At 41.4% G+C, this 22,545-nt stretch overlaps 1 protein-coding gene across 1 annotated transcript in view; it reads right to left on the bottom strand.

Annotated features, from left to right (window-relative positions):
* Positions 1-326: 326 nt before the first annotated feature.
* Positions 327-22,545, bottom strand: part of PWWP2B (PWWP domain containing 2B) — a 137,163-nt gene continuing 114,944 nt past the window's right edge. Inside the window, exon 3 of the mRNA XM_086922537.1 lies at positions 327-826. The gene's annotated coding sequence lies outside the window, so the exon portion shown is untranslated. The remainder of the gene's footprint in view (positions 827-22,545) is intronic.

Raw genomic sequence — 22,545 nt, forward strand, 5'->3', positions numbered from 1 at the left:
TAAAGTTGCCTGCAACCAGACCTCATGAACGAACAAGCTTAATCATAGTGCAAAGATGAAAATACATCACAAAAATATGAGTTGTTCTTCACTTCATGCCTGTACAGAATACTATTTGAGACTTGAACCTAATGAGGTAGATGTTTTTTGGAGAGTGGTTTTATTGAAAGAAGTGCAAAAGGTTCAAAGAACTTATAACTGGTGAATGAACAGTGAAAGCAGTAGTAAAAAAAACGGCACTTACCATTTATCAGAAACATTGGTCATGAAGTGAACAATGACTAACAAACAGATTATATGGTGTTAAAATGTAATGACTAGGATTGTGTTTCGCAAAAAAAAGCTTTATTTAGTGCAAAGACAGCAATCGTTTGTTTCTAGATTTCCATCATTGGCACATAACTCCTTTACATAAGGCAACGTCGCCCATTTCGTTCTTTACAAGTTAATGTCAATGTCAAGATTTAGTGAAATATTTTAATTAAAGAAACAGCAGCAACAGACGTATTGCAATGTGGAGAAAAGTAACAAACACATTAGACGTTGCAGGACTGTGTGCGTGTTTTGCCTTGTTTTCATCATTTGAACAATACACTCAGTCTATTTATTTTAACATGCCATCGAGGTTTTTCTCAGAACCATCCAAAGGCCTCTTCGCTCTGGTGATGTGACTTTCGTACTTCAAAGTTGTCGGTACAGTCTGGGGAAAAACAACTCGTCCTGCGGCGTCCTCACGGCAACCTCCAGAAACTTGTTGAGGACACGCCTCGATGTGTGCAGACACAGTGAAACTTAAGTAGAACAGCTGTGCTTGGGTATTCGTTACCTTTAAGGAACGAAAAATACATGGATTACATCATTTAAGAAGATGACAAATAAGCGTGTTGCCAATACACTCCTCGTTTCAACTATTAATATGTACGTGCATAAACACACTGAAACTTTCCAATGGTTGGCTTTTTAAACATCTCAGTCAAAAGAACGCAAAAATAATTCAAACAAAAGAAAAAACCTTTGAAAGGAAAGTGTACTTACAATAAAGCAGTTTCGTTTCTTCCTACAAAACCAAAGCTCTTCAAGGAGTCACCTGAACTTATCAATCCAATGTGTTGATAACTTTCTCCCTACAAAACTACTGTTTACAGAGGAACCACCTGAACTTGTCACAGGCCGTGTGATGACAACAGAGTGAACAACCGCTCAAGACAGAATTTTCCTTCTTGTTCACTCCACCCCAATTCATTCTTTAGTGAGCCCTCCAGAGCCTCGACCGGTCCAGTCAATTTTTTTTTTAAATCAAGCCAAACTGCAACTGGAAAAATCAGATATTTTGAGTAACTTCTGCAAGTTCTATGTTGCTGCACATAAACCAATAAACCATGCAGCCCCAGCATACGGATATTAAAATCACCAAAGAAGTGTCAATTACACGTGATTGGAACCTATACAAGTGTAATGAGGTAGACAGACTGAGTAAACTGGCAAAGGGGTCTTGCCTACAAGATCTTTTGGCTTTGCTAATATTTTTAGCCACGCTGCACAGCATCATGACTGCTGTGCAGCATGGCTGACGAAAAAAACAAAAAAAAGTGATTCCACCACCACCTCACTTTGTAGGAATGAACACACGTTCAACACACATGCTTACTTAGCGATACGAGATGGATCCACAAAAAAGAAAAGCACTGCGAAAGCCTTCAGAAAATAATTTTTGTAAGATAAGGGGATTGCGAAAATGGGATGTGACAGGGGTGCAGCAACACAGAGTGCGAAGGATAAGAAACAAGAGTGTGGGAACATGGGTGAATTAACAACATGGAGTTGTGGCGTAAGCACCAGAAGTGCACAAGCCAGAGAGCAACACGAGTGCAGGTGGGGGGGAACAGAAACAAATTTCAAGAGTGAGTGGGGGATGAAAACACAAAGGAGGCAGCTGGGCAACCCATGCACTCGAACGGAGTGTTTAAACAAAAAGAAAAAAAAGTAAAGGCAAACGGAAGATGCATAGAAGCCAGCCAATCAATGAGATGGTAAGGACGCTATGCCGTATCGGAGGGACAAACACAGGGCTGATAAAAAAAAGTAATGAAAGAAGAAGCAATTGAGATTGACATGAAAGCTAACCACTGGTAACCAATGGGTGGACTACATGCCCCCTATCTTCTCTGTAAGCTTGCAATAGGTATTTTCCAAAGGCTCGATCTAAAATGAAAACCTAAAAAAGGCCCAAAAAACTCTGCATGGAGCATTTGCAAAGGAAAACCGAACTGTGGTGACTTATTTTACAGACCACTCTCTATCGCGTAGAAGGTATGATATCTGAAGTCACAGCAAAATAATTAAACTGCTATAATCAGAAATAGCTTCCTTGGAAATTAATTTTGAGGACATTCTCTCTATAGAATTTATTCCAACTTCTGGTAAAAGAGACTATTAAAGTAACTTGGAAGGGTAATCAATCAGTTTAGTTTATTTCAACAAAAAGTTATAAAAACACAATAAATGCAATATAAACAGTTAATTTACATCATGAGAAAGAATAATTCTCATCACAAAAATGTAAAAAAAAAAAAAAAAAAAAAAAATCAAGGCACGTCTAAATCCCATTTCTACCATATCTGTACTTTGCAATAAGGCTCTCTCTAATCTTGATGACTGCCTCAAGACATTTAAAAACAGCACAGCACAATAGAGTAAAGTTTAATGTTCATACATTGACAAATGCCGCTGCACTACAGATCTTGAATGAAGTTTTAGATATTTGAGGTTAGCCAGGATAAAAAAGGCGTAAGGGAAAAAAAGCGCTCATAGGATTGAGCAGAGAGAGAAATCCCATAGGTGTCCATGAGCCAAGAACTTTGACGTTCTCGTTTTAGGAAAGCTGACCATGCCTGCTAATCGGACCTTATTAAAACGAGTCACCAAACAAAGCTAATCTGTTATCAGAATCCGGTTCAGGTAGCATTCTTGACCAGTACAGTACTTTATGATGTACACTGTTAAGCCTGTTCCCTTCTGCAGGGTCACCCCAGACTTTTAACTTCCTCTGCCCTCCTTTGTATTTGTTGGCTTTTAGGGTCTGAGCCATTTACTCCTGTTAATCAGGGGTAAAGTGCTTGTGATGTCATTTTAAATATGGTAGCACTGACCTACATCTGATTGGTATACTATTACTTGTAAATCCCTAGTGTATGGCACCACATGCACTTCGGTCCAGTAAATCAAATGCTACTAATGGGCTACAGTGCTCATTGTGCTACCCACTAAAGCATCCTTTTAAAACATGTCTTAGGGTATAGTGCAATTGAAACCTGATATTTTGACCAGGCAAATTACACCTTTTGCCAAGCTTAAACATTCCTTTTTAATTTACTCCTACAATAGGCCATAAAAAGGTGCAGAGGGCAGGGTGCCGTGGATTTAAAAAGTAAGCTTGCTTTTAAACACAGTCGTTTTTCACTGCTGTAAGGCAATCTTTCCTATAACCAAACACTGGGATCCCTCATCATACTAACAAGTCATAACTGAGGTTTAGAACAGATAGAGAAATGCTGCTTATACTCAAATAATTAATTCGAGTTCAAATCTTCTTTGATGGTAAAGTCTAATTTTACATTACTATTCTGAAAGTGCCACTTTTAGAAGATTGACATTTTTCGGCTCTAAAACAATTGTGCCTTCTGTCTGTGTACAGGGTCACATGAATGTGGGTCACTTGAATGTGCATGGCACGCCCGTGTTTAGTGTATTGCTTTTAGACACGGAGACAAAAGAAGCCTAGATGTGGAGGGTGAGAATTTACATGAGGAGTTGTGCCCTGCCTTCATTACACATTAAAGGGAACCGCCAGCAGAACCCACAAAAGAACCCGACACCAGGCCTGCCTGGTATCCCCAGACAGTTTGGACCCAGGAACAGCAGAGGGGGAAGAACTGACCAGGATCAGTTTTGGGGTAAGCTAGGGAATTCCCCACACAAAGGCACCAGGAATAAAAGGAACCTTCAGAGCCTCTCATCAGAACACACATTGACCAGTGAAGATTCAGAAGGACTGTCCTGCTGTCTGAAAGTAGACTGGACCTGCTTGCCTGAGCCCATGAACCCAGGCTCCCCAGAAGTGACTGTAAGGGTCAGTTGGCTTACCTCCTGTTCGCGCTACTGGGACAAGACATGCTTCCAGACGCCTACCTGCAACTGACCTGCACCAACTGGATTTACCTGGACCTGGTAAGGCTGTGCAGCTGGCACAAGTCCTTTTACACAAGAGAAGCCTTGAGGTGCCTCCTGGGTCCTTCACTGGCATTCAGAGTGTACACTTTCTGAAGAAAAGGTGAAGACACAAATGTTTTGGGACCCTGGCGACCACCAAGTGACCTCTCAGTGCTGAGAATCCATGGCACTTGACTACACTCAACAAGAGGTTCCAGCAGGACCTCCTCTTCATACCAACAGCAAAACCACCAACGTGAAGCTCCAGTGAGACAAGCTCTTCACGCTGCATCAACCGCAATGCCTGCTCTGCTTCTCGTGCTGACAGCCTTCTCACCGCCTCAGCCGTTGTAAACGGCACTCCTCCACGGACTTAGGAGAGTAAGTATTCCTGGTCCCTATATCATTTTCACACTCAATCACGATAAGCCTGAACTTGGGATTTTTCCTCCAGTCCAGCACAACCAGATACACGTGAGTGGCGCTTTGTGATTTTTGGTGCTGTTCTCAGCTAAAACATTCAAAACTCATAGCTCCGGTTCGACTGACTGGTTTTTTCTCGTTTTGCTATCTTTTCCATTTTTCCTCCATTTTAATAAGTTTTGGATTTTTCTTGGGTTGCCTTATCCCTTTTTTATGGTAAAAGGGAAGAGTAAATATTTTACACATTCCCACTAAGATAAGCCGGACAGGTTTGTGCCATGCTACCGGAGGTTTAAGCAGAGGCTTATTTTATGACTTTTATGGTTTACCCTGACCAGGACCGTTTTTATACAGTGGAGCTTCCACCCCTCTCCGCATATAACCTAATTTCTCACATATATCCTCTCTGAAGATTTCCAAACGCCAAATTTTTCCTTTTCCCACATGACATGATCCAAGTATATGTTAGCAATTCACTGATCAGCAGCTGTGGCAAGTTGGCATGAATGGTCCTTTCACAAAGAGCACTAAGCAACAAGTAACCTTACCAAAATAACTCAACAAGGAGAGAAGATGCAATGACTGCCTCTCCACCAACTCCCAGATCATGTATATAAGAATCTCTCGACTGTGCTGCCTGAGGGTTAACCTATGGAGAGAACTAGAGTGAAATTTGAGCACATTTGATCTGATCTTTACAGTCTCACAGCCCCGTCTACTGGTGGCAATAAAAAAATATAAACAGCAGAAGGGAGATCTAATATTCAATTTCAAAATAGAATTTCAAAATCATCTATAAAAGCGGATCTGACCTAATCTGCTTGCACTATATTGGACAGTGCCAGGGCTTTTGGCCTAATATACTTTAAAAATACATGCTCCCATGTCTCGTGTACTTTAGTACCCTACAAGATTCACTCTTTGATACTTACAAATAAACACACGAAAAAGGGGCATCCAATTGAGCAATGTATCAAAAATGACTCCCAAACATGGGAAAGAATCCACCATTTCAAGTCATTTCATGGATTACATTAGGCTTAATTTTATTGGAGCATTTCCCAATGGCTATAGCTCCTCAATTAAAGTATTTGATAGGACAAGAGCTCATAAAATAGACATACGTTGCAACAAGATGATGATCATCATTTGATGCTGACCTATATTATAATTTAAAAAAGAAAGGGCAGCCTACTACCCCACTCATACTGAGGTAATAGGCTTCAAACTAAACAATTGTTTCAAATGGAACCAATATAAATGAAACTTTTCACAAAATCTGCACAGTGCCTTATGTACATATTAAATAACTTTTTATTATGAAACACCAAACAACCATTCGTCTACTGTTTCCAGGGGCCGAAGTGTGGTTTCAAGTATATACATGGAACCCTGCAGATAAGTTTATCTGGCAAGAATCTGACTAACTCGTCAGAGAACAGTGAGAGACCTGTCCATTTTCCTTTTCTCGAAAGGGGTGCAATATGCATTATTCTCTTGGGGCGAAGGGAATCTATCTGGGTGTGCTCAGAATTGGGAGGTCGACCACAACACTGATTCTTCCCAATTTTGCTTGGCAGCATTTAGTTACTTCAACACTACCCCAATGCCCTGCTCCTCCACTTCTCCCGATCGTGATTCCCAAGTGATAGCTCTGTTAGTTTTGTTTTGTTAACGGTTATATTTTTCTTTTTACATGGGCACGGCAGCTGCTAACTGGTTGCTCTTATCTTTCATCAGAATGTGCTTCAGCACATTTTTTAGCTTAGCTTACAATGGCCAGTGTACAACATCTTGGCACAATAAATTAACAAACAGAAAAATTGTCCACCAGCTTGCTACGCATGCTGTATGTAGGGACTTGAAGCTCCGCCCACTCTGCCCATATTTTTTAATTGCTTGCGTCATTATCCACTGTAAACTGTGACTGTTCATTGGTCAATAGGCTTAGTAGTCTTGTGATATTTAGCTCTGCAGCTTTAATAGAATCTCATGTACATCACTAGCTATGTCAATGCTAGTGTCATAGAGATGTTCCATTGTTGTCAGTTGATGTCTGCTGGCATTGTATGTGGATGGGATCCTTTATTCCTGGATTAAAACTTCATTTAAAGAACCATATTCTCTCCTGGAATTATTGAGAATACTTCACTGGCGTAGTCGGCATTGGAAACTTTCTAAAGGAATACATGGATCCTAACAACAGTTTTTCTGAGGAGTATGAACAAATCAACCTTCATTAACTGGCAACCAGCATCAATCATATCAACTTCCAACATCAATAATCTTGACTGTAAACTTCGTGAGTAGATGTTGTGTCCTGTTAAACTTTGAATTAACTCTCTGCTCTACTCAAGCCCTTATTTATCTTCTGATCTGCGAGCTGCCAATGTTATTGATTGCTTAAACTTGCTTGGATTTGCATTTTCAGCCTTTATTCCTGTTTAAGCCTTGTCTCATTTTTTTTAACAATTGATTCCCGACTATTTGACATCGTTTTAATCTTTGTAACGTGGAATCCATTAGTGTTTAATTATTGGTGCCGTGCGCGAGAGGCTCGTAGACTTTTCAGCTGTTATTCCTGCCAGCGCGATCTTCAATCAAAAGTAAACAAGCGCGAGCAGCCTTCTGCCGTCTCTGAAAGTACCCCGAGCCAAGCGCGAGCAACCAAGTGATTACTCAAACGTTAAAAGGCTCGTAATATTCTTTCAGCTGTTATTCCTGCCAGCGCGACCCTCAATTAAAAATAAACAAGCGCGAGCAGCCTCTTCCGCATCTGCGCAAAAGAAATGAAATGACCGAAAACGAGCTCAGCCTTTAATTGAATTCAAACACGTAATTTAACACAAGCGGCGTCATGGCATTTTCGCTCGCGTGCTTGGTAATTGACTTCTATTGAACTTCAAACACAAGCACAAGCGGCTGAGTTGTAAAAGGCTGTCATCACATCGTCTCTGAATAAACAAACTCTTCGTGAAGGCGGCGTGCTTGCCAATTGACAGTGATTAAAACGCGATCACCAGAGCGTTAAAGACTGCCGCTTCTCAGTATATAGAGATCTCATTGTGAAAACGTGTGCAGCTGAATTTGTAGCTTCTTAACAATTTAGCGTGTGACTAAAACGTGTGCAGCCAAACTTGAAGAGAATTACTACTACGTGCAACCAAGCTTAAAGAAAGGGATTATCACTGAAGAAAACAAATAGCCTTTTCTACGCTATTGGCACATTTAAACTATAACCAGTATTTACAAAGTAATACCTATTGTTTGAAGGATTTTAAATATTACCTTCTCTTCTTTGCTATCTTCAGCCATCTGCAGCTATTCTGAAAAATTTCAATACGAAGCATTTGATTGGCTCATACATTTTTGGTTTGTGCATTTTGATTGGGTATTGCATTTCCTGTATATTTTGTCAAACAAGGGCAATAGTTCGCAAAAACAAGTCATAATATTTTTTTTTTGTTGTTTTACTGAATTTAACACTATGCAAAATGTTACAGCTGCTCCATTCTTTTTGTCTAGCCCTGGTGAACCTCCAATTAAATGGAAAAAATGGAAAGTGGTTTTTGAACGTTATGCCAAGGTCTGTGGGACTTCTCTCAGTGCTGAGAGAAAATGTTCTTTATTGCTTCATTGTCTAGGATCTGAAGGCCAAGATATTTTTGATGATTTGCCTGATCTTTCTCCTGCAGACGCAAATAATTTAAATGAATATGAGATTAGTATAAAGAAATTAGATATACACTTTTTGCCCAAAGTTAGTACTATTCTTGAAAGATATCAATTCACTAAATGTATGCAAAATGATGAAGAAACTATTGAATCCTATGTAACCCGTTTAAGAAAGCTTGCATCTTCATGCAAATTTGGAGCATTAATTGATGAACGTATTCGTGATCAATTTATGTTTGGTTGTGGGATAGAAAAAGTTCGAGATGAATTATGGCTAAAGGATGAGCCATCCCTTGATGAAGTATTAACTATTGCCAAGCGTATTGAGCATTCTCTTAAATGTGTGGCTATAATCAAAAAGAATGCTGAAAAAGAAAATAAAGTCCAGGTGGTAAGAACTAAAAATGATAAATATGTTAAAGATGCCTCTAGACCAGAGTTCAAAAAATCTGGTTCTGATTTCAAATGTTTCAGATGCGGGAAACCAGGTCATCTAGCAAATGACAAGAAATGTCCTGCTCTAAAACAAACATGTTCCAAATGTAAGTTAAAGGGTCATGTTTCTTCTCTGTGCAAAACAAAAATTAGATCTAAGGTAAAGGAGGTAGATATTTTTGAAAGAACTTCTTCAGGATCTGATTGTGATATTGAAGTGGTTAATGCCATTGGCGATGGTGGGGTCTCACGTAAAAAACCTGATCCTATTGATGAAATATTAGTTGAGGGTGAAAAAACTAAAGTTTTATTCGATTCTGGTGCCAAAATTACCATCGTTTCTGATGAATTTTTCACCAAGAAGTTGAAAGGTAAGGTTTCCCTTATGAAACCTGACATTATTCCATTGGGATATGACAAAAAACCTATAAAACTACATGGTTATTTTATGGGTCTCATAGAGTATAAGTCTAGGTATGTAGCCGGTAAAGTGTATGTCTCAAAGAAAGGTGACAGTTTAATCAGCTGGTTTCATTTAGGTGATATGGGTGTATATTTAGATCCTAATGCCACTCCTTGCATACAATTAAGAGATAGAGTTCTCAATGTGACTAATGAGGAGGAAAAACATGTTATAAATGGTGAAGAAAAAGTAATTGATGACAAGAAATCAATTGAAGAGAAGTCATTAGAAGATAAATTCACATGTGGATTAAAAAAGAAATTTCCTAATGTTTTTAAAGAAACTCTAGGTTGTCTTAAAGGTTATCAACATAAGATAAGAGTTAGAGATGACTCTGTTCCGGTAAGCTGTAAAGTCCGGAGTGTACCTTTAGCTGTAAAAGAAGATATGAAAGTAGAAATTGGAAAACTCATGGAAAATGGCATAATTGAAGAAATAGAAGGCTGTGAATGGATGGCCCCAGTTGTCGCAGCGCGAAAACCGAATGGAGATTTGCGTTTATGCATTGACCTCAGGCAATTAAACAAATGTGTAATTGTTGATAGATATCCTTTACCTAACATTGCAGAGTTATTAGTTTTATTAGGAAATGCTAAAGTCTTTAGCACAATAGATCTTACCTCTGCCTATCACCAGATTGAATTAGAGGAGTCTTGCAGAGATCTTACTTCTTTCATTACGCCTTTTGGCACCTATAGATTCAAAAGGATGCCATTTGGCTTAGTCTCTGCTTCTTCTGTGTTTCAACGTGTTATGGAAAAGGTGTTAAAAGATGTTTCAGGCGTTTGTATATATCAAGATGACGTGTTAATCTTTGCAGATAATATTTCTGACCATGATGCAACATTGAATGTGGTATTAGAAAGATTCAGTAAACACAATCTCACTGTAAAAGCAAGTAAATGTAAGTTTAGGTCTGATTCCATTAATTACTTAGGACATAACATTTCACGTGATGGCGTAAAACCCAAATCCGAATTGGTAGACACTATAGACAAAATGGTGGCACCAGAAAATAAATCGGAACTCATGAAGCTGTTAGGCATGATAGAATATTATGCAAAATTCGTCAAAGGATTTGCTGAATTAACAGTAAACATGAGGTGTTTGTTGAGGAAAGGTGTGGAATTTGAGTGGTCTGAGGAATGTCAGAACGAGTTTGTTAAAATCAAACAAAGATTAAATAGTGCCCCTGCGTTGAAAAGCTTTAACCCTAAACTCAAGTCTATTCTAGTCACTGATGCGAGTGAAAAAGGATTGGGTGCCGTTTTGAAGCAGAATGGTCCAGAAGGCATGCAAACCATAATGTTTCTGTCTAGGAGTTTGAGGGATGCTGAGACTCGTTATTCTGTTGTAGAGAGGGAAGCATTAGCTGTGTTTTGGGCAATAAGGAAGCTAAAGAAATTTCTTTGGGGTTTGGTCTTCGATGTTTATACTGATCATAAACCCTTAGTAGAGATTTTTAGCAAGAAAGGTTTGGATCTGGTTTCTGGGAGGATATCAAAGTGGGTTATTGGTCTACAGGAGTATAGTTTTGGTATTCAATACATCCCAGGTGTTGACAATGGAATAGCAGATGTTCTCTCTCGTTTGGTTCCTAGTGGAGAATTGGAAAACGATTGTTTGGATCTAGATGATGAGTTGGTGTGTGCTGTGGATTATGAATTTCTATCTGAGAAAAAATGGTCTGAGGAGTTAGCAAAAGATCTTACTCTATGTGAGATTATATCTTTATTGAGAACTGGTTGGGTCAGCTGCAAAGTTGGTTCTGTTCTGACTAAACCTTTTTGGACGGTACGTAGTGAATTATCTGTTGACAATGACCTACTGTTTCGTGGGACGAGGTTGATCCCTCCATCTAGTCTTAGAAAGGACTTGATTGATTTGGTCCATGTTGCTCATTCAGGTCTATCCAAAAGTAAGGAGAGGCTTCGCATGTCCTATTGGTGGCCGGGTATGGACAAAATGGTTGAAAGAGTAATTAGGGATTGTATTCATTGTAATGTCAGTGACAAGTCTTACAGTGCACACACACAACCGATGTTTTTAAGAAGAAGGCCTAATGGTCCTTGGCAGGACATAGCTCTAGATCTTGTGGGTCCTATACAACATAGAGATTCCCAAGTTTTCATTCTAGTGGTTATAGACATGTACTCAAGATGGCCAGAGGTGTTTTTTTTGTCAGGAATCGATTCGAGTAGAATTATTCAATGCTTGAGTGAATTATTCTGCAGAGAAGGTCTTCCGGTAACCATCTTGTCAGATAACGGTGTGCAGTTTGTTTCCAAAGAAATGGAGCGTTACTTATCCTCTAAGGGTATTACTCACAAGACCTGTTCTCTTTACCACCCCGAGGCCAACGGTATGGTTGAGAGATTTAATAAAGTAATTAAGGACACTATTAGTCTAGCTAAAAATTTGTCCGCTGACTGGAAGAAATGTGTTTTAGAAAAGGTAGAGGAATACCGTTATACTCCTCATGCCACAACTGGTAAGACTCCATTTTTGTTGTTTCGTGGGAGAATTCCGAACACGCAGGTTGAACCTTTCTGGGTTAATAAGTACGAAGTGTCCAAGGGTAAAGAATGTGTGTGCAACAATGATGAAATTCTTGAAAATGAGAAGGATAAGGCAGAACGTAGAAAAGCATATTTTGATGTTAAAAAGAATGTAAAAAAAACTGTTGTTTGTGTTGGAGATATGGTCATGGTGAGACGACCTGGCATGGTGGGTTCTTCTGAAACAAAGTTTATGAAGCCTATTAAAGTTATCAAAATTTTCAACAATGCAGTGCAAACCCAAGATCATCGTATATGGAATCTAAATAGAATTGTTGTTGTTAGAAGGAAATTGCAAGATGGACCGACTTTTGATTCCAAGGATGAGAATTTGGAGAAAGGTAGAGCAAATGTTTCTGGTAACATTAGGTCTTCTACACGTGTGTCTAAAAGGCCTGGTTATCTTACTGATTTTGTATAATATGTACATCTTGTTATGTTGTGTAATTATTATATCTTATTTAGTTATTTATTTTTACATTCTCATTTGTTTTAAGGGAGGAGGATGTGTGATATTTAGCTCTACAGCTTTAATAGAATCTCATGTACATCACTAGCTATGTCAATGCTAGTGTCAGAGATGTTCCATTGTTGTCAGTTGATGTCTGCTGGCATTGTATGTGGATGGGATCCTTTATTCCTGGATTAAAACTTCATTTAAAGAACCATATTCTCTCCTGGAATTATTGAGAATACTTCAAGTCTCTCCCTAGTTCTGCCTGGTCTTATTTTGTAACCTCCCATGGCAACACCGCCTGTTACGGGTGTTGTTAATCGTAGGCCTTCATTACAGCCTTCCAGCACTATATTTTCAAATAGCTTTGTACTGCCTGAAAAACGCTCCCTTCGGACACTTTAAAGAAAATTATAGCACGAGCGCCGAAGGCATTTGTAATGCAATAGATCTTGCATTATCGAGAGTTTAAGCTATTGTCATTGTAAATGACAATGCCTTTTATTTATCCGTTTTAAAAACAACATTTAACTAAAAGGCATTATCATTTACAATGCCAATAGCTCAAACTCTTGTAAATGCGAGACCTATTGCTTTGCAACAGCTTGTTTTTTGGTTTTGCAGACTCTTTATTATCAGCAACAAGCACTAGGAAAGTCAATAGGTTGACAAAAGCATTTCACAGGTAAGACTGGTTGGATTTGCTGATTGCTAGTTTAAGAAAAGCTTTAGCTGAAGTCCCATTCAATATGGAGCATTTATATACACCAGTCTTCAGAGGAAGAACGACCTTTCGCTTCAACACTGTAGATCCCAGAATGCAAGGCCAAGAAGTGTAGCCTGGCCGACCCTTCTGTCTGGTATTCACCTGGGCTGCAGGGAAGGGATGGTGATTTGTCCTCAGCGGTACTGCAGGTTTGTGAGACTTTCCGTATGAAATGCAACTCTATACAAGAAAATCTATCAACTGCCTATGTCATATGGTACTGGTTTCAAGTAATAATGCAAGCTTAATGCTGTACCCAATTTATTTCCAAATATTGTAACATTTAAATGTGTGCTTTCAGCTGTGGCGCATACCTCTTTTGTGAGCCCTTAGTAAATTTAATTTCAGCGAACTAAGGCAGTGTATTTCAGGTCCCCACCCCGCTGTACAGAGAGCTTCGCAGAAGTCCGGAATCACAGAAGCATGGTTACATGTTGACACTTCTAGGGGCACTGTGAGCGAAGGCTCGATCGGTCAGGAGCCCTGCTGCTTTCCTCTTAAGGTATCAGAGAGGAGACAGATTCCACACCATAATTTGGTGTCTTGGGGCCGAAATGTGCATTCTTTCACTACACTTGAGTCCAGAGCTTTGTCAATACTATTGCCTGCATGTATTAGCAGCAGACATGAACGCTAGTGTGCCGATTTCCCCTTCTTTTTCCGCAGAGGCTGAACTTGTCTTGCAAGGCCTATTTTTTCACATGAGCCCAATATATCAAACGGGTAATACCAGGCAAAAGCCCGTTTCTTTTCCTACATTAACAAAGAAGTTTGTGGGCCATACATTCTTTCCTCACCAGTTTAAAATGATATACACTCCTGATAAACATGGCAGGAATAAGGAAGGGCAGTCCTAATAAAGACATTTAGGAGGAGCAATTTCTCCTTCATTCAAGATGAATATGGTCGACTCTACTGATGCGTCATACCAAAGAGCAAGGTCTCATGCTCTAGAGCAGGAAAATCCTACTGCCGACGGCCAAGCGCAGCATGATCCCCCTCACTGGGTGATGGCACTATTCCCTTTGGGCTGCTTGAACCTCAGAGAGCTCCAAGAACTCACTGCAAGGCCAAGGCACGGTCCTTCCCTCGTTCATACAACTCTGAAAGCCTCAGACAGGCGTTTTTAAATAGGAATGTTTAAAATAGCACACTTGTGTACCCTTCTAATCACAAATTTCCTTGTACTACCCCAACAGAAAACAGGTATTCTGCTTGAAGATGGTTTCGACATTGGGGAAGAATCGGCTGACCGTGATGAGGACTCGGAAGATGAACAGATCCTAGAAGACCATGGAGACCGGAGGGTCCCACACATTCCAGGTTGGAGAGTTCTCCTACAGCGGGAGCAGTAGAGGTCCAAGGGCAGGTTAGCATGCTGGATCCGGAAGACATTTACCATCTACCCTCAGACAAATGGGCACTGGTGGCAAAAGTGTCCCAGTACATGAGCAGCAGAATAAGAAAGCCCATGGCCAAGGAGGTTAGGGCCGCTGAAGGCGAAATTGGGAAGACCAATCTTTGAAGATAAAGTGGTCAGACTCTCGAAATAGATGGTAATATGGAGACCTTCATATCCAAGTTCCTAAAGGGCCCCAAATAAGGGATAGCTCATTCCTGGAACGTCTACCAAGTCAAGCTTCTAAATTATCTGGGGGCCACTAACACAACTTTTAAACAAAGCAGAGGAGGCCTAGAATACTGGCAACTTGATATCCTCAGTCATCTTGTCGGGATAGGCACAGAGGTCTATATGCTTTCTGGGAATGCAAACTGTGCTCTTTCTCTCCAGATATAAAATAAATCCCAAGTTGGGTGATCTCGCAATTTCCGAGGCAGGTCTGGTGCCATTAGAGTGTCTTTTCAGAAATCCCTTCATATAAGAACTGTTTACATCTGTGACCACTTTTTTTTTGGATAAGGCTCAACAAACCATGAAGAAGGTTTTTGGTAGGGCCGGTAGAGAAAATCAGGTGCTCAGCCTTACTTTCTTTTCAGCCTCTCAGAGATATCAAACATCAAGATAAGAGCAAGGTAACTCTAGGACGAGGAAAAAATTTGGAGTTTTTTTCCGAAAAGAGGAGCTGGTCTGGAACGCAGAGAAAGATTCTGAGATGTAGCTAACGCCCCAGAAGGAACTACAGGCAAGGCGTACCCCTTCTTGCCTACCACATGTGGGAAGTTTGTTGAGGCTGTTCATTCACAGATGGAGGGAAATACCAGGTTGCTTCGGTTCTGCAAACGGTCTCCAGGTTTCAGAGAAAGTCATATGGAATTCCAATTCACACCAGAACCAAAAACCCATCTATTATGAAACAAACTAAAACCTTATTACCCAAGAGGTAACAGCTCTCCTGGACAAGGGACTAATTGTCCCCTACTTTTTTACACACATGAGGGTTCTTGAGAAATCTTTTCAAGGTAGAAAAAAAAGACAAGTCTGAGTCCAGTGATAAACCTAAGCGGCTTCAATAAATGGCTGTTTACCGCAGTTTCATGATGAAGGGGCTCCATCTATTACAGGACATCTTTTCAGCACAAGTATATATTTTTTTTTAGGAGTACTCTGCCCCGATGTCGGAGTATGTGCAGTCATTAAGTTACTATTAAATGATTTGCTTGTGAATACCAAAAAAAAGAGAACATTGATATGACCTTTAAAGACATTCACTTATAGGTTATATAATGGACCGCATATATCGAATGATTGGAAAAAATAAAATGCACACTGGCCATGAGCAGAGTGGATGCACAGGCTAAGAATAATGGCAAACGTGTAAACATTTTTCTATATTATGGGAGAACAACTATTTAACAATGTAATCTGGATCTGCTGATGGGTGCATGAGAGGGTGCATGAGAGAAGGGGCAGAGTGAGGATCAATGAGACGGGACAAAGGGAAGAAGGGGGAAAGATCAGATAGTAGAGGAAATGTGGTAAGTGAGGGATAGGAGGGGTGTTGACTAACAAGATTCTATGCAGTTCATATGTAGGACCATGAGGCAAAAACGGCACTTAGTTTGCAAGAAAATGTACAAAACACATTTGATGTTAAAAGCTTAATTGTTTCGTTGTATCTGTCACTGAAGTCGTATAATATGAATCAGGCAATGTATGCAGTACATGCAATGCATGTATGCAATGTAAGAAATAGAGCAACATATTACTTCTTCTGTTCAAGAAATAAGATGGCAACCAAGCAGATTTATAGCTGGCACATTGCAATAGCCGAAAACAGGTCTCCTGACATCTGATTGCTGCTTGAGACAGTCCATAACAGACAAGCCAATAGGTCACAGCAGCAAAACCTACTGGCTTTGTCAATGCTTTTATGGGAGATAAATAGTTATGATTACACAAGCATCTAAAGTGGCCACCATGGTATGAGATTAATAAAATATTCCAAATGAATTCAAAGCGGGCTGCCATGGATGCATGACATTCAATCAATCATGGAAGGAGTTTTAAAGCACAGCAAATAACCTCTATGAGTCTCAAGGCGCTGGAGTTGCTGTTTCGTGGTGGTCTGTTCATTCGAACAGCCAAGTCTTGAGGCCCTTCTAGAATTGCTGACAGCGAGAGGATGAGCAGGGTGTTGTCGGCGTAGGAGAATGTTAAGTCTGGCTGATCTGACTGTGTTGGACAGAGGGGTCATGTACGTGTTGAAGAGGGTGTGACTGAGGGACGATCCTTGGGGGATGCCACTGATCACCTTGGGTTCCGAGGTGAACACCGGAAGACACATTCTTTGGGGTCTTCCTGTAAGTTATGAGTCGACCCATTTGAGGGCGTACCCCTGGATTCTGATTTAGTGTAGTCTTTTTGAACAGATTGTGATGGGAGATGGTGTTGCAGACAGCTGACTGGTCCAGGAGGATGGGAGCTGCCATTTCGCCGCAGTCCAGGAGGGCTCTGATGTCATCAGTGGCTGCAATCAGGGCTGTCTCAGTGCAGTGGTTGGCTCAGAATCCGGATTGAGAGGGGTCCACTAGGTTGATGTGTTCTAGGTGTTCTGTAAGTTGCTGGCTGATTGCCTTCTTAAGAACTTTTGCTGCAAACAGGAGCAGGGAGATGGGCCTGTAGTTCTTCGATTCGGCAGGGTCAGCGGATGGTTTCTTCAGGAGGGGCCTCACTTCAGCATGTTTCCAGCCCTTAGGGAAGGAGACCGAGGTAAGCGAAGTCTTCAGGACTTTCTTGAGCTCGTAACAATTGTCTTGCTCCCGAGGTTGAAGATGTGGTGGGGACAGTGGTTTCTGGGTGCTCCCGAGTGCATGGCGTTCATGATGAAAATTGTGCCTTTAGTCATGAGATGGTCACAATGGGTGAGCAGGTGTTTGGGTTTTGTGTTCGGGTGTGAGCAGGCTGAGGCTGTCGGCGATGGAGGCTTGCGGTTTTAAGTTTTCATAGATGCAGAGATCTTGTTGTGGAAGAAGTCAGTCAGGGTGACACACACATTTTGAAAGGGGGTAATGTGGTTTCCGGCAGCTGGGGGGTTGGAGAACTCCTTCACGATAGAAAAGAGCCCCACGCTGTGATTTGTGATGGCTTCTATGTGGTCTACTAGGGCTTTCTTTTCTGTTTCTTTCAGGAGGCGGTAGTACTGGTGGAGTGCTGTCTTGATGGTGGTGTGGCCTCCTGTCTCTATACTGCTTTGCCACTTCCTTTCTAGTTGCCGTCAGATGCATTTGGTGGATTTCAGCTCCGCTGTAAGCCAGCTGTCTCTTCTGGCATATCCGCTGGATGTGTCTGGTTTGGCAGGGGTGATTGTGTTGGTACATTCTGTGATCCACTGGAAGAAGTTATTTGCAGCCTGTTCTTGGCTGGATGTTGTGCCTGGGAGATGGGAGTGGAGCGTGTTGTTCCACTGGTCTTCTGTGTCTTTTTCCAGTTTCTGTACGCAGAGCTGGGGGCATGGTGTCAGTGCTGGTAGGTTCCAAAATGGTGAGGTGGATGCTGTAGTGGCCGGTCCAGGTGAGCTGCGAGACATCAGTGCACTTGACTGTCACTAGACATAAAAATTTGGTTAAGCATGTGTCCTGCGATGTGGGTAGGGTCGATGAAGAGTTGCTTGAGGCTGATGTTGCTCATGCTTTCCAGGAAGTTGGTTGTATTGGTGTCCGTGGGGTTGTTGAGGTGAAAGTTAAGATCCCTTAAGGAAGATATAGTGCTCAGAATTAATGGCAACTAGGGTGATGAGGTCAGGGATGGGGCTGCAGAAGCTGGGGCGAGGTCCTGATGGTCTGTAGAGGAGGGTGCCCCTGATGGTACCTTTTCCGTCTGTGTTGAGTTGGAAGTTGAGATGCTCTATTATAGCGGTTGAGTCGTCTGAGAGGTCGTGCAGTGGGTGATGTCCTTTTAGATGATGGCAATTCTACACCCATGTTTTTTTTTGGTTTGGTAACAGTGTGTTTTCTTGTAGACTTCAGGGGTACTAATGACATTAGTAGCTATCCAACCTAAAAAGAATCTCTTTGAATATATCCGTAAGGTTTTTGAAAAATGTTGTTTAAAAATGGTCATCATTGACAGGCTTGCATTCACATCGGCAACCTTTGACGGTGCATGTTGTATTTTAATAAATCCAGTTCAAAGACAGCCACAGTGGATGAGAGCATATGGCATAGGTGGCCATCTCCTGATTATTTTGGTTAGATGATACAAACCCATTCCTAGGTGCCTAACATGCATACATGTGCAAGCACATTCCTAAGCAGCTATCTTGAAATGGTCAAACAGTTGTGGAACTGTCAATAGCACGACAGATGCCACCAAGTAGAAAAATAAAATATTAAGCGAGGGCGATGAGGTCAGAGGGTGTCAGGCAGCAAGTGGTAGGGAGCATTGGAGAAAGATAAAAAGGAGTAAAAAAAAATAACCAGCATTGGCATAGCCAATAGGTCTCGCTTTTGGGACCTTATAAGTACTTAGTTATGCAGCACAATATCCTTGGTGCAACAACATCAACTGTTGCATGGCAAAACACTTATAATGTCACACTAAGTAGGACGGGTATCATTGCCCCCCATCAATTTATTGGGGTTTATTGTTTTTCATTCTCTAAGTTCTATCGGTCTTGTCTGCAGCATAATACTGCATTTTAAGACATATCCCAGGACAAACACAGAGATAGGTGTCTCCAAAGTGTTCTTCTAATCTCGAGCTCGGTTACATATCTGCAATATCTGATTTTCCTACCTTTTAATAAGGGATGTCAATAAGTACTGGAGGGAGATCATGAACACAGCGTTTTCAAATGAAATTGAAAAGAGGCAGCTTCAAAGACAACCGTTATTAGAAGTGCCCTGTTTATCTGCATAGCACATTGGCACACAACTGGCACAACAGCAAATACCACGACCATCAGTCTAATCAGCAGTTTAATTTCAGCAACCACACTTCTGCCACGGATTCACCAGCATTACCAAACTGCATTAGTCAGCTCTCATAATTTCAGTACCATCAGGAGTTGGATTTGTTTGGGCAACGCCAGCAGCCAACTCGGAGGGCTGCATCTTGAAGGGGTTCCAGCAGCCAGCCGTGCCAATCCCCCTATCATCCGTTACACCATCCTTTCGCTGCACGGTTATCCAGTGGGTGATGACCTGACATTGCCCGCCGGTACAATCGGTAGGGGTCCGTCGAGAGTGGAGCGGGCCTCCTGAACTAGACAAAGCACGGCGGCCTAGACCGCGAGGCATGGCCTGCCTAACTGCATGCTCCTGCAGACAAAGTTAGCAGAGTGAACCGGCTTGGATCAGCTGGAGTCTAGGGCGGACCGCTGGTGAAACGCAGAATGGAGCGGGTGAAAGCTGCATTCAACTCCAGCGCCAACGTCAATGATGCAGTGGGTCCCTGCTTCCCCCGTATTGGTGGAGTGCTGACGGGCGGGCCGAGAGGCTTGCTCTGGCGGGTGGAGGCCTGTTCTGACGAGAATGCAGCGAGACCAGCAGAGGTAGGGGGCTGCTCTTCGCGACCGAAAAGAGAGGAGTGTACTCTGGCGAATGCATCAAGCACCGGAGCAGTGAGGGGGTGTGACCCCGAAGCAGCCATGCAGGTCCGAATGACAGTGGGTGCTCAGCGGAAGAAATCCCCCGCAATGAATACTACAGAAGGCGCACTTCAACGGCCTGAAAAAGGGGTGGCCTAGAGCTCGGAGACTCCCCTGGCTAGGTGAGGGTGCTTTCCGTGAATCACTGTGGAGAGGGGGGTGGAAGAAGTAGAAGCGCGGACGGCCCAAAAGTAAAATTAAAGACGCGCTCTGCTACAGTGCACGTATTTTTATGTACAATTATTTTGATTACTGTGGTAAGGGGGGTGGAGGGCCCAATCGCGATGTTGATCAGTTGCACTTTCACGGCCGCGCAGCCGTGAAACGGGCGCAGCCGTGAAAGTGAAACTGATCAAGATCGCCATCGCGCGCTGTTGTCGTCTGTAGATTTATGGCCCTTCAGATCTGGATGATTTCACGGACTGGAAAGAGCCTGAAAGAGATGCCATTATGTACCTTTGCTACCAAGTAGGTGACAGTGCAGCACTGTTAGCCGACCCAGTGTTGCCATGGTGATGGAGTCGCAGCTCGGAGAAACAGCAAATCCTGCCTTCAGCTGCGCCCGTCAAAGTGAAAGTTATCACGGAGCGATGCACCTAATGAGCCATGAAGGAAGAGCTCGCCTAACCGCAAGCTCATCGCCACAGTGGTAGCATTTTCTGAAGCCTTACTATAAGTCTCGCCAGAGCAGAGCATGCGCTGGATCAGGCGTGACCTAAAAAGGAGCCAGAACGGGAGAGGCAGGTAACAAAGGACGAGTTCGGAAGATCAATTTGAAGAGCACGGATGAAAAGTGAAGCCGAATGGGGAAGTAGCACATGGTGGGAGAAAGCAAGGAAACATATGCCCTGCCATGGAGTGCTTTAAGTAAATGAAAATGTTATTTTCTGAAAAGAGGTCAGTAGTGAAACGTTAAACGTCAACCAACAAGATACCCAAGTCAGAAACGCTCCTGTGTGAAACAAAAACATGAATATGGAGGAAGGCGACTGAATCTAGACAGACAATTGAGACACATAACAAAGTCAGCCACTCCGGACCAAAGAGCTGTGCCACATTCCACTCCATACAGCAAACAATAGGTCTGACCGCTGAAGAGGTCTGTAGCTGAGACCTAAAAATTAGTCTCCATTGACTAAGCAAAGAACAATGAGTATAAATGCGGACTCAGTTATAACCAGATGCAAAACAGTATTAAAATACAGCATGAAAGAAAAAAAAAACCATAAAATCGCCATGTCACAGTGAGCTAATGTGAGAATAGTAGATGAAATGTCAGAGCCCTGTGTTCTGAGGTACTACTGACAACAGGAAAAAACTAAAAATGAATGGTTGTTATAGTGCTGCATTCTGGATTTGAGAACGTTTTTGGATGCTTAAACTGACAGCAAAGCCTCACGTGAGGACTCTTGCTAATCAAAATTATTTTCTTTTTGTTCGCTTTTAAAAAGCCAGTAAATTAAAAAAGCATTAGGGTCCACAATTCTGTCTGTTTCACGCAGATTTGTAATGTCCAATAAATGCTATATTTATTTTCTAGCTTTGTTGTAGTAAGTAATAAAATGGAATAAGTGCTTCTAAATAATGGACTGGGTAGTGAATTTCAGTGTTAATGAAGATGCAATGATAGAGACTATTAACACAAATAAATCAAATATTCTGGAGATACAAAATTTAATGTGTATGAATATTAACTTTGAAAATGAGATAGGCGTTAATGGATGTTTTAGATGTTTTTGAAGACAACACTGGCATGCAACTCAACCTTCTAGCTTCTGATCTGGAAATGAAAATCTTCTAATCACATTTATGTTTAGTTGATTGAGAAAATGTTCTGCTAATCCAAACTACAAACTATGTAAATCCTTTCCATTTAGATTCTTGAAATAAATATCAAGCATATTTTACAGAAAAAATAATTTTTTAATATAACACATGTACTTTCTTGAACGTTTACCTATTGGCAAGGCTGTTGCTTCTGTAAATCGTACCAACTACAGTAAAGAGTTAAGTGAAAAATGCTTAAATGATAATTTCATCTAACAGTTTCAGAAGGGTACCACAATGCTAAACAACCAAGCCTCAAAAACATTCTCTATATGAAGGGATCTTCTGTTGACAGAGATTCCGGCCAACAACAGGCCCTGTCCATAGCAAATAACAGAATGGAGGTAAGAGGGAATACTCGGTTACAAGCAATAATAGCTGAATGCCAGACCATACAGGGTGTACCATGCAACTATTTTCTTTACACCACATTACCAGTAAAAACCCATCCTTATGAATCAGTAGTAGATATTCTACTTGCTTCATAGAGAAGAGATTTACTGAAAAAACCTCACTTTGGAAGGGGTAATCGGAGTCCGACATCAAACAGCAGCAAAATACTCTAAACTGGCAACAAACTCCTCTATTCAAGAAAAGAAATATGCTTAGAAAGACATGGTGCGAGTTAATATTAAAGGTATTCATTATACCTTGCCAGGAGAAGGTACTAAAGGCAGAAATAGAGC

The sequence above is a fragment of the Lissotriton vulgaris genome, chromosome 5, assembly GCF_964263255.1.
Source record: "Lissotriton vulgaris chromosome 5, aLisVul1.2, whole genome shotgun sequence".
NCBI lineage: Eukaryota > Metazoa > Chordata > Amphibia > Caudata > Salamandridae > Lissotriton > Lissotriton vulgaris.